The following is a 12,706-nucleotide window of genomic DNA, read 5'->3' as shown; positions in this document are numbered from 1 at the left end:
GTGGGCAAGAAACAAAAAAAAAATGTTGTGCATTCTGTTCTCCTGCCACTCAAATGGAAATTTGATGAAATCCAGAAGAGGGAGGTTTATCTCAATGAAAAACAACTGTTCCCACTAACTTTAGTTCCTGACATGAATTATATGGACTTACAAAAATTGATATTCAAAGTGTTTGTATGGCTAGCTTTTGAAATTACCCAGATAAAACATATTTAAAATGTGTCTCCCACTCATTGGTTAAATTTAAGCTGAGTAAGTAATTATCCAGTTAAAATGTATCCAGATTGAGGCAGTACAAAGAACATATCAGGAATATGGCTAAAATTTATCCAGATAGTGCTGATATTCCGCACTAACCAGACAAACATCAGCTAACTGGTAGGAACATTTGCTGCTCTAAAGTTAACTGGATAGCTGAAAAAAAACAAAACTTAGCATAAGAACATAAGAAGCTGACTTACTGGGTCAGACCAAGGGTCCATCAAGCCCACTGTCTTGTTTCCAATGATAGCCAAGCCAAGTTACAAGTACCTGGCACATACCCAAACATTAAATAGATACCATGCTACTGATACTGGAAACAAGCAGTGGCTATTCTGTAAGTCAACATGATTAATAACAGTTTATGGACTTCTCCCCTAGGAATTTATCCAAACCTTTTCTAATCCTAGCTACATGGACTGCATTAACCAGATCCTTTGGCAGTTAACTCCAGAACTTAATTGTATGTTGAGTGAATGAGAATCTTCTCCAATTTATTTATAATGTGCTACTTGTTAACTTCATGGAGTGCCCCCTAGTCCTTGAATTATCTGAAAGAGTAAATAACAAATTTGCATTTACCCATTCAAGTCCTTTCATAATTTTATAGGCTTCTCTCATATTCCCCCTCAGCCATCTCTACTTCAAGCTGAACAGCCCTAATCTCTTTAGCCTTTCTTCATAGGGAAGCGATTCCATGCCCTTTATCATTTTGGTTGCCTTCTCTGTACCTTCCAACATCCAAATTTGTAAACACCAAAGCAAAGAATTAATTTAGTCTTTTTGCAATAGCCTTTACTCACCTAAGTGCCCTTTCAACCCCTCAATCATCTAACAGTCCAAACGACTAACTCACAGAATCCCTAGTTCGGATATATTTTTTAAAGTTTTTATTATGAGTTTTTGCCTCTATGACCTACTTCTTTTCATATTCTCTCTTATCAATGTCTTATATTTAAATTGTTAATGCTTATGCTTTTTCCTATTTTCTTCAGATGAATTCATCTTCCAATTTTTGAAGGAAGTTCTTTTGGCTAAAATAGTCTCTTTTCATGCCTATTGTAAACTCTTAATCTTTGTAGCTGCACCTCTCAGTTGTTTTCTATTTCCCTCATTTTATCAAATTTTCTCTTTTGAAAGTTTAATGCTAGAGCTATAGATTTATTCATTGTCCCCCTTACAGTCATTAATTCAAATTTGATCATGTTTGGCCAAGTGGCCCTACCAATGTTACCTCTCTCAGCAAATCCTGCATTCCACTAAGAATTAGATCTAAAATGGCTCCCTCTCTCGTCAGTTCCTGAACAAACTGTTCCATGAAACTGTCATTTATTACATCCAGGAATTTTCCTATGTCATTGGTGCCCACTTGTATCACAACAGCTGGCTCCATCCCAGCACTGTCTAAAATCCTATGTAGGTGCCTTGTGAGTTCTGCCACTTTTGCACCAGGTAAGTAAGTTTCCAGGTAATCCTCACATCCACCAACCACCCAGCTATAAATATTTCTTGTAATAGGATCACCAACTAAGATGGCTGACCTAACCCTTCTCTCCTGGCAATAGCCCTGGGAGACTCGACCTTGATTCAAGGGGATAATGTATTAACTGGCTAGCAAATCTTTGCTACATAATCATTTGCTGCCATGACCAGGAGATCTTCCTTCTCCAAGGTAGTACCATGGCTGCCAGACTGGAGATGGGACTTGACTACTGTGTCCCTGATGTCTCCTCTATATACATCTCTGTCTACCTCAGATCTTCCAGGTCTTCCACCCTAGCCTCCAGAGATTAGTCACATCATCCAGCTTCCCCAGTTCCCTTACAGATCCAATTAAGGAGCGGATTGGGAGGGAACTTCCCTACCCTCTACCCTAACCTCCCTTCCCCTCCTCCTATCCTAGGTCCCCCCACATTTTTTTCCTTTCTCGTCCAGAAACCCTAGCCATGTCTGAGTATATTAAAGAGAATTTAGAAAAAGGGTTCATTAGACCCTCCGATTCTCCCACTAGAGCGGGCTTATTCTTCGTCAAGAAAAAGGACGGAGGATTATGCCCTTGTTTTGACTACAGAGGGCTCAACATCATAACCCAAAAAGACCGGTACCCACTGCCCCTTATCAGTGAGCTGTTTGACTGCCTTGCTCGGATTTTTACCAAGTTGGATCTGAGGGTGCTTACAATCTGGTATGCATACAACCTGAAGATATCTGGAAGACCGCATTTAACATGAGGGATGGTCACTATGACTATACCATGATGCCCTTTGGTCTATGCAATACCCCAGCAGTCTTTCAATGCCTTATGAAAGAAATCCTCCTAGACCTCTTGTACTCATTCATAGTTGTATATCTTGATGACATACTGATCTTTTCTAAAGACCTTGAATCCCACCGAGATCATGTGAGGATCGTCTTCCAATGCCTAAGAAAAAATCATCTTTATGCCAAGTTAGAAAAGTGCCTCTTTGAGCAAATTTGTTTACCCTTCCTAGAGTACATCATATTCGATCGAGGATTCTCCATGGATCCAGAGAAAGTCCAAGGCATCTGAGACTGGCCCCAGCCAGTTGGCCTACGGGCCTTACAACACTTCCTTGGCTTTACTATTACAGGAGCTTCATTGCCAATTATTCTACCCTAGCTGTTCTGCTCATGGTCATGACCAAGAAAGGGGATAACACTCGTTTATGGACTCCCAAAGCACAAGCCACCTTTCAGACGCTAAAAGAAACATTCTGTTCCAGTCCCTGTCTACAGCACCCAGATCCAAGATGCCCATTCATTGTAGAAGTTGACGCCTCTGCAATTGGAGCGGGGGCCGTCTTAAGCCAGTTTTTTCCAAAGGGTTCATTCTATTCACACAAGTTCTCTCCTACAGAGCAGAACTACACTGTTGGTGACCGAGAACTTCTAGCTGTCAAGCTAGCGCTCCAAGAGTGGCACTCCTGGTTGGAAGGGGCACAACATAAATTTACCATTTTCACCAAACATGAATCTTGAGCACCTTAAAGAAGCTCAACTCTTGAACCCTAGACAAGCCTGCTGGGCACTCTTTTTTAAGTGGTTCAATTTTGAACTACAATATCTCCCGGCTTCCAAGAACCTCTGTGCTGATGCACTATCAAGATCCTTTGAAGCAGAGGATGTTCCTGATGTTCCCAGTCACATCATAGATCCTGCCTGTGTATCCCTTGCCATGACCAATACAGTTCCAGTTGGGAAAACTGTCGTGCCATGTAGATTACATGAACAAGTTCTGAAATGGCCTCATGATTCCAAGTTGGCAGGACACCCGGGTCATACCAGGACCATAGAGATGTTGCGGAGATATTACTGATGGCCCAACATGGTGCAAGACTCTCGTAACTATGTAGATTCATGTCCTGTCTGTGCCCAACAGAAACCACCTACCGGACGGCCTTGGGGCCCACTCCAACTGCTTCCAGCACCTACCAAGCCATGGTCCAGCATCTCAATGGACTTCATTACAGATCTGCTTCTGTCCCAGAACAATACCATAATCTGGGTCATCATCAACCATTTTTTGAAAATGAGTCACTTTATTCCCCTTCCTGGCTTCCCATTGGCCCCAGAGTTAGCCAAGTTGTTTCTAAAACATATCTTCCATCTCCATGGACTTACAAAGGAAATCATATCTGACCAAGGACCACTGTTTGCAGCCAGGAACTGGCACTCTCTATGCAAAACGTTCAACATAGGCTGACATGAAATTCAGGATATCACCCACTGGCCAACGGTCAAGCTTGAAGGACCAACCGGACATTTCTTCGTTCCTACATGAATGACCAGCAGGACAACTGGTCCGACCTGTTACCCTGGGCTGAGTTGTCGCATAATACCCATGTCACTGCTGCCACCGTTGTATCACCATTCTCCGTGGTATTCGGGCAACAACCTCGCTTGCCACTCCCAGTTCCTCTTACTGTTCCTTCTCCAGCTGCGCAATTCATAGCCCACATTATTCGCCAGGTGTGGAATCAAGTCAAAGAACGCCTTACTCAGGCCGCCGAGTGCTCCAAGTGCACTTCAGATGCCCATAGATGTCCCGCTCCACTCTTCCATCCTGGTCAGAAGGTGTGGTTAAGCACCCAACACATAAGGTTGAGACTCCCTTCTCATCACTTGGCTTCCAAGTTCATTGGCCCATTTCCAGTTCTCCATAGAGTGGGAGCAGTGTCTTACAAACTTCAACTACTTCATGCCATGGGCATCCACAACACATTCCATGTCTCTCTTTTGAAGCCATTGGTCCCTCCTGGCCCTCTCGCAGAGATCCTTCACCTCCGCGGATCTCCACTGAACCCGATTCTATGCTCTAGGTAAGAGAGGTCCTTGATGTCTGCATCGAGGCAGATGGGAATACCTCATCCTGGGAGGGTTATGGGGCCAAGGAGAACTCTTGGGAACCTTCCCATAACATCCTCGATAAAGAGCTCCTCAAGACATTCCACAGGACTCATCCTGAAAAGCCATGGCTGCGTAGAGGGAGGCCTCGAAGTGGGGGTACTGTTGCGAGCCCTGTCCACGCTTGGCCCATGCACGGGCCTGATCACCTCGCTAGCTCCTCTGCAGGTCATGGGTTGGCCTCCCCAGTGGCAGCCATGAGCTCCTTCAGGCCTTGGTGTCCCGCAGCGGCGGTCTCCGGGCCTTTCACTGCACACCAGGTGGGAGTTTGGTGTCCTTCGTGGCATTGGCCACGCCCCTACGTGCGCGATCACGTGGACTGCCCGGTCTCTTGTAGGGCCAGGGGCAGGTCCTAGCTCTGCGGCGCATCCTGATTGAACGTACTACTTAAGGACGCTCCTGCCTGCACTTCCTTGCCTTGGTAATCGGGTCGGCACTGTATGTGTACTAGTTTTCCTCCACATTCACAGTCTTGTTCCGGTCTTGTTCCGGTCTTGTTCCGGTCTTGTTCCAGCATCCTCCTGTTCCAGCCTTGTTCCAGCGTCCTCCTGTTCCAGCATCCTTCTGTTCTAGCATCCTTCTTTCCAGCGTCTGTCTATCCTGTCTCCCCAGGTAGTACCTTCGTACTGACTCTCTAGTACTGACTTCTGCCTGCTCCATTGACCATTGTGATCGCTGCCTGGATCCTGACCTTTGACTGCCTTTGTGATCTCTTCTGACCTCCTGCTTTGTTGACTACTTTCGGACTGATTCCTGGTATCTGACTCCTGCTTTGGCTGACACCCCTCGGACTGATCCTCAGAACCTGTCCCCGGCTGCCATTGACCATGCCTCCTTGATTCTGGCTCTGTCCTTTGCCTTGTCATAACTTACGCTGCACTGGCCTTCTCTGATCCTCCAGGCCTACAGTCTAGTGACCGACCGCGCTCCCTTGCTACTGGTGGGCACACCTCTATACTTCCTCTCCGGGAGACCCTGCGAGGCCCACCTAAGTCCAAGCGGCCCGGGTCCCCAAGGGCTCCACCCAGGGGAATTGCGGGCTTCCAATGGTGAAGGTACTCCTAGCCTCTGTCTCCTCCTGTGCTCCGCCCCCTGGGGGCAAGTGCTCCCTGGGCCCGACCAGGAAGCCATCCTACACTGCTCCAGGACAAGGGTCCACCTCCAAGTGCAACACAAGATAACAATATAGATCAGATAAAATTTCCATAACAAACTAATAGATTTTTGGGCCATGAATTATAGTAGCATTTTCTCATAGCTTTTAAAGTAGAAAGGGCATACATATAGGCTCAGTGAGTTAGAAAGGAAACCACATTAACACATTTGCGACCTGGTTGGTATTAAGGTGGATCGAAGCATTGTGCAGATGGTGTAGGGGGTGGGTGCGGATATTTAATTGTTAAAATGATGGTTGTTTCCTGCATATAGTAGAACTTACTATGTATGTTAGTTTTTCTGATGAACCACCAATAAAATGTATATTGTAAAAAAAATGATAATAATAATGTGAACTATGCAGCTATAAAGAAATTCATGTAATATTTCCTAGATGTTAATGGAAAGCATGAATGGAAAATATTGCTCCTGCTGAAGGAGTAATGATTGACAGAGAATTGTACATTTTAAATTGGAAAACTGAAAGTAATATCAATTTATAAAATATATGAAACTAATGAACTTTCTATTAGTTTAGAGCATTTCTTGGCTATGAGTATAATTCTTCATGCTCATACAGGTCATACATCTTTTTGACTTGTCACAGGTGCCTTTATTTCTGCGGAAAAAAAGCCATTGGTCAAAGTAACTGTCAATCAAAATAACCAAAGTTCTATCACAGAATGTTAAGCTGCTGAAGAAAAAATTAGAAACAATGAGATTCATATTCAAAAGTATTTATCCAGATAACTGAGAAGTTATACAGGTAAATGAATAATTGGAAATTTATCCAGCTAAATTCTAGCCGTATAATTTATTATTCAGCTAAAATTTGGCCAGATAAGTTAGGAGCATTCTGCGGTCATAACTGTGAGGAGCAGAGTTAGCTGGATAAGTTATCTGGCTAGCTTCAATATTCAGAGTTATCCAGATAACCTATCTGGCTAAATCTGGTCATCCCCTATAACTGTTCTAAAGTTAGCTGTATAGTTTTCTCTGAGTAACTTTAGGATGGCTGGTTATACTTAGCAGCACGCCTGCACCACTAAATATGCAGGCTATTTTAACCAGATGGTTTTACCCAACTAACTAGCCGAGTTGCACAGCTGCTGAATATGAACCCTTTTGTCATTTTTTTTTAAATGTATCTACTTTTTTTTAAAGCATTTTCAATGTTTTCTGGTTTTGATACATTTCAGGAGCTGCTAGAAGCATCTAGGCCCTATTTGATTTAAACCTCACTTTTGGAGTATTTTCATATTGCACGAAGTCAGCTTTAAGTCACAATATCTCAGGAACCGTTTGTTATACAGACATCCTCATTTTCAGGGCTTCCCAATGATGCAAGACATATGTTTATGTGACAAATGAGCCCAGAGAAATTAACACTTATTATCACAGATTGTGACAGGATCAGAAATCATAGGTACTGAAACAAACAGCATAGACTGCTGGTGCCTTATTAATATTTTCTGTAAATTTGCAGCTACCAGAGATTTCAGTAGCAGTCTGTCCTCTGTGATGGGGAAATTTAAACAAACATTTTTATTTTAGAGACAGAATATAAGAACTGTATAAAATATTTAGCAATGGATGCATTAAAATTAATCAATGGATTAAATTTCTTTTGATTTTACTAATATCAAGGTAATATTTTTCAATTTATTGTTAATTGCTTTCATAAATTATGACTTTTTGTTTTTGGTTTTACCAAAGCAAACTGGTAATAAGAAATTACTTACTACTTACCTGATAATTTCCTTTCCTTTAGGACAGACAGATGAATCCAGAACCAGTGGGTTATGCACCTCTACCAGCAGATGGAGACAGAGCAAACTGATGTCATAGTATATATACTCCTGCAGTGACATCAGTCTGCCAATATTCTCTTCAAAAGCATCTGAGGACAGATTAGCAAAAAACTTGATTAAAAACTGACAACCAATTCTCTACTCAAACAAGAAACACTGAGCTCAGACAAAGAAATTATTAACACTAGTCTAGGGACTTGATTAACACTTACCAGTAACCCCTGGAAACATGTAGCCATGCAGGAGGACCATAGCATAATCATTTGGCAGGCAAGGGTGGGAAGCTGCTTCTAACGAAAAGGAAATTATCAGTAAGTAGTAATTTCTCTTTTCTTAACATCCAAACAGATTGAATCCAGAACCAAACAGGGCAGGAGGCTGCCCATGGCCCAGTCAAAACCGCATGTACAAAGGCTGCATCTTCCCAGGCCTGCACATCCAGACAATAACACCTGGAAAAGCTGTGAAGAGGGGGACCATGTAGCAGCTTGGCAAATATGGACGGGAGTCGACAATCTAACCTCTCTTCCAATGACTTGGCATGAATCAGCCAGTCGTCTAAATACTGGTGTATAAGGATCTCATCCTTTTTCAGCTCTGCCAACAGATCAAGGGAAGTCAGAAATTCCCCAAACTGTACAGCCATTATCACTGAGTGCAATGTTTCCATATGAAAATGAGTTACCCACAAATGATGGTTGACCCCTTTGAGATCCAGGAATGGGCGAAAGGAGTCCCCTTCTTGGGCATAATGAAATATGTGGAATATCAACGCGTATTTTCTTGACACATGGGTACTGGAACCACAGACTGAGGAGCCTTGAGTGTACACTCCACTGCCTGTTTCTTCTGTGGGTAGTGGCAGGGAGACACCATGAACATGTCCCGAGGAACACTGCAAAACTCCAGCGCATAATCTTCTCGTATCACTTCCAGGACCCACTGATCTGATGTGATCTTGATCTACTGCTGATAAAAGAGAGAGAGGTGCCCCCTTATCTCCTGTTCCCGGGGGTGGGTCAGGAAACATGGGTTGTCTGGGATGAAAGGACTGAGAACTTCCAAAAGGCCATGTACTCTGAAAGGTTGTCCCTCTGTAGGGACAAAAACTCTTGGAACTTCTGAGATGACCCCTCATACCAAAGGAGCACGGCAACTGCTTCTTATCCTCCATCAACAAAGGAACTGGAGATTCTCCTTACTTACTGGCCAGCTTTTCCAACTTGCTCCCAAATAAGAACCTTTAAAAGGCAATTTCATAAGGTTAGACTTGAATGTCGCATCAGTCGACCAATTCCTCAGCCATAACTGGCATCTGGCCGCTATTACTGAAGACACTTCTCTGGCCGAGGTGAGGAACAAATCACAGCTCACATCTGCTAAGAAGGCAGCAGCAGTTTCCATAACTGCCTTGGAAGTCACTCGAGAGTCATCAACTTCCTGAAAGAGAAGCAAACAAGAGCAAGCCACTTGGGAACAACAGGAAGCTATTTGCAAGGTCATTGCCATTGCTTCAAATGCTTGCTTAAAGATGGCCTCAATTCTATAATCCACATCCTTCAAGGCCTCTACAAGGATAGTCATTCACTTAGAGATGGCACAGACAAGCACATCCACTTTCGGGAAACACAGACACTCTCTTGCCACTGGATCCAGGGGGGTACAGGCCTTCCAAGGTCCAAACCCCTTTAAAATCTGCCTCCAAGGTATCCCATTCAAGATCAATCAATTCTTGAATGGCCTCTATAACCAGGAAAAAACAAGAGGTTTTACGCAAAGAAACCTAACAGGATTTTTCTTTGGCTCAGACATGTTATCTATTCCAGGAACTCCCAGCATCTTCAACGTTTGGGAAATCAAGGCCAGCAAATCATCTCTATGAAATAACCGCAACATTGTCCTATATAGTTCTAAAACTGGAGGAATTTCTCCATCCTCTAAAGAGTCAGGATCTGCCTCATCATCAGTGCCCTCTGTATTCTTGTCAGGGACATCTGCTGGTTGAGGAGTTCTTTGGAGCTTAAATGCAATACCAGAAGAAGAAGAGGCCACCACCTGAGGAACTGAGCTGACAGGATTGGGCGGGGATGAGGACTGTGCCTGAAGAAAGGCTTGCAATCCCTGAAAAAATTATACCCAAGAAAAGGCAGAAAGATCCATGCCAAAAACAGGAGGCACTTGTGTGGTGCCCACTGAGCTGCTGTCCCCTACTGAGGAACCAATCAAAGGACTTCCAATATCAGGCATTTCTCCTGATCACCTCTTTACCCATGATCTCATGAGGTTGGTAAGAACCACTTAGTAAAATCAGAGGAAGACAATTCTCCCTCAGCCTCAAAACAGAGCTGGCCCAAGTTAGAGGGCATGCCAGGATGAAATGCCCGAATAGAGCACAAGGCAAGGCTCTTAGGCTTCTTAGCTATATGCACCATTATTAATTTATTTTTAATATGCATTCAAAACTTAGGAGTCTGAGAGCTAGGCATCCAAAACTTAGGCATCTGAAAGCTAGGTGTCTGAGAATTAGGCGTCCAAAAACTAGGAGACCCAAGACCAGGCGCACCCCAACATAAGCGCACAAAAATCGTACACCTTAATGTGTCTTTCAACTAAGCATCTAAAACCTGGATACATGATCTGGACGCACACCTGGACGCACCACTGAAAGGACATCCTCTAGAGGGCAGCCGAACGCGAAGGCAAAAGTGCGCAAAAACACTGAAACACTATCATGGCCTACCACATGGCGCACAGTGGAAAAGCCTCAGAGCAGGTCCTAGCCATAAGAGGTTGTTCAACCCACCAGACTGCCCCCTGTCCCTGAACCTCCCTTGGGGCAGGACAAATGTCAGAATGATGCACCAAATTCAGAGCCCAGTAAGGGGAATCCCTGAACAATCCTCCTTCAATGTCTCTGTAAGTTATCTCAATCTTTTTTTTTTAAACAGCTTCCCAGCTGAGTACAGGGATGGATTCTAGCTATGGGCTTCCAGCAACTGATGCCCTTAAGCTGTACAATCAGCTAAGTCCACGTTAGCTGAAAAACCAGCTACTGGACCAAGGCACACATCTGAGGAATCACAGAAATGAACTCAGGAATTCTTAACTTTTGGAGGGACCATCTGGTACCATCGCAGGAGAGAGGGGTAATCAATTTTCCTTTTAAATTCTCTTAAATTCTCCTAAAATCTGAAGCAATCCTCAATAGGGAGATGCATGTCCACCGTCTGCTGGAGACATAGAATACTGGCAGGCTGATGTTACTGCAGGAGTATATATACTGTGACATCAGCTTGCTCTATCTCCATCTTCTGGTAGAGGTGTATAATCTACTGGTTCTGGATTCATCTGTGTGGACGCTAAGAAAGTTGAAATTTCTTTGAAAAATAATTCAAAATACACATTATAAAAGTGGAATAATATCCTATGGTATGCAACCAGAAATATATTTAAGCACTTCTCAAATGCTAGAGGAAATCAGGCAAGCAAAACATTTTAGGCTTGCCTAGCTATTGTTATGAATATACCCCATATCATGAAAAAAATGTATCTATATTATAATAGAAAACATGTTGCTGTTATATATAAAACTTAGATATTACATATATGTGTGTATTCTTTCTCACTGAAACAATGTGTGTCCTTTCTATATCAATGAATTGTGAATACATAATATACCTTAACTAACCAAATAAACAATGTGCTTATAAATAGCTTACATTTATTTAAATTTATTTTATTTTATTTAAAAGTTTTATATACCGACATTCAATGATATCACATCGGTTCACAGCGTAACATGAAACTAGTGCCTGTGGCGGCGCTTTACATCGAACATGTTTAACATAATACAATTGAAACATATTGAAACATTATAACTAGGGAGTAAAGGAAAGGTAGGGGAAATAAAGATTTAAACTAAAATTAAAATAACATATTTACAAAAGGGTAAAAGAGGAAACAAGGAGGGGGGAAAGTGACAGAAGAAAAAAAAAGTTAGGTTAATAAATTATTGTAGGCAAAGTTTGCAGATATATACAATATGTACAATTATAGGGAATAACATAATTTAACAATTGTGCAGGGAGGGGGAGAAGGAGAGGAGAAGGGGGGGGGGGAGGAGAGATAGGAGGGGGGGTAGGGTAACACAGAAGGGAGGGAGGGGAGGTTGGGTGTATGCTTTAGTGAAAAGCCAGGACGAGAGGGTAGACTCACCCACTATTAGTAAGAGCAGGTCGAGGGGGGAACAGAAGCTGTACATATAATATGCAACCCTCAGACATATATGCATAGGATCATAACTGATTATTTTTGTCACTTATAATGGACTGTAATGACTATTGATCCTGTGGATTAAATTATTAAAGGGTTTATTGAGCAAAAACAGCATATACACACATGAGCAGCATGTAAGCATGGATATGCTATTTATTTATTGGCTTTTTATTCTGCTTTTCATGGCACTTCAAAGTGGATCAGATTTGGGTACTGTAGGTACCTCCCTATCCCCAGAGGGCTTACGGTCTAGGGGCCTGATTTACTAAAGCTTTTCTTCCATTCTGTGCCTATGGTGGGGAAAATGCTAATTAAATGAGGCCCAAAGTTTGTACTTGGAGCAAAGAAGAATAAAGGGATTTGCCCAAGATCACAAGAAGCAGCAGTGAAATTTGAATGCTGGTTTTCCTAGGACATAGTCTGCTGCTCTAACCACTAGGCTACTCCTCCAATGTGAGAATATGGGCATATTTTCTATTTCACATGGATATTTTACAGGTGTCAAAATGGGGTGGGCTAGAGGCATTCCAAGCAGGATTCAGAAGTATGCACAATAGTTGCTATTTTTTAAGAGATATACAGGTTTGCATTGTCAGATGTATTTGAACACTTTTATACCTGCTAATTAAGTGGTGCCAGTGAAATTGTTTTTTTCTGTGTCTTTTCAGAAGGAAATCTGGATGAATTGAGGGGACTTCAGGGTGAAGTGCTAGAGGTCTAAATGAACTGGAGACAGACTGGGGGAACTGGTGGAGGTTATCAGTCAACAGTTGGTTTCA

Source organism: Rhinatrema bivittatum, chromosome 5, assembly GCF_901001135.1.
Source record: "Rhinatrema bivittatum chromosome 5, aRhiBiv1.1, whole genome shotgun sequence".
NCBI lineage: Eukaryota > Metazoa > Chordata > Amphibia > Gymnophiona > Rhinatrematidae > Rhinatrema > Rhinatrema bivittatum.
The sequence above is the reverse complement of the archived record's forward strand: the minus strand, read 5'-3'. Positions refer to the sequence as shown.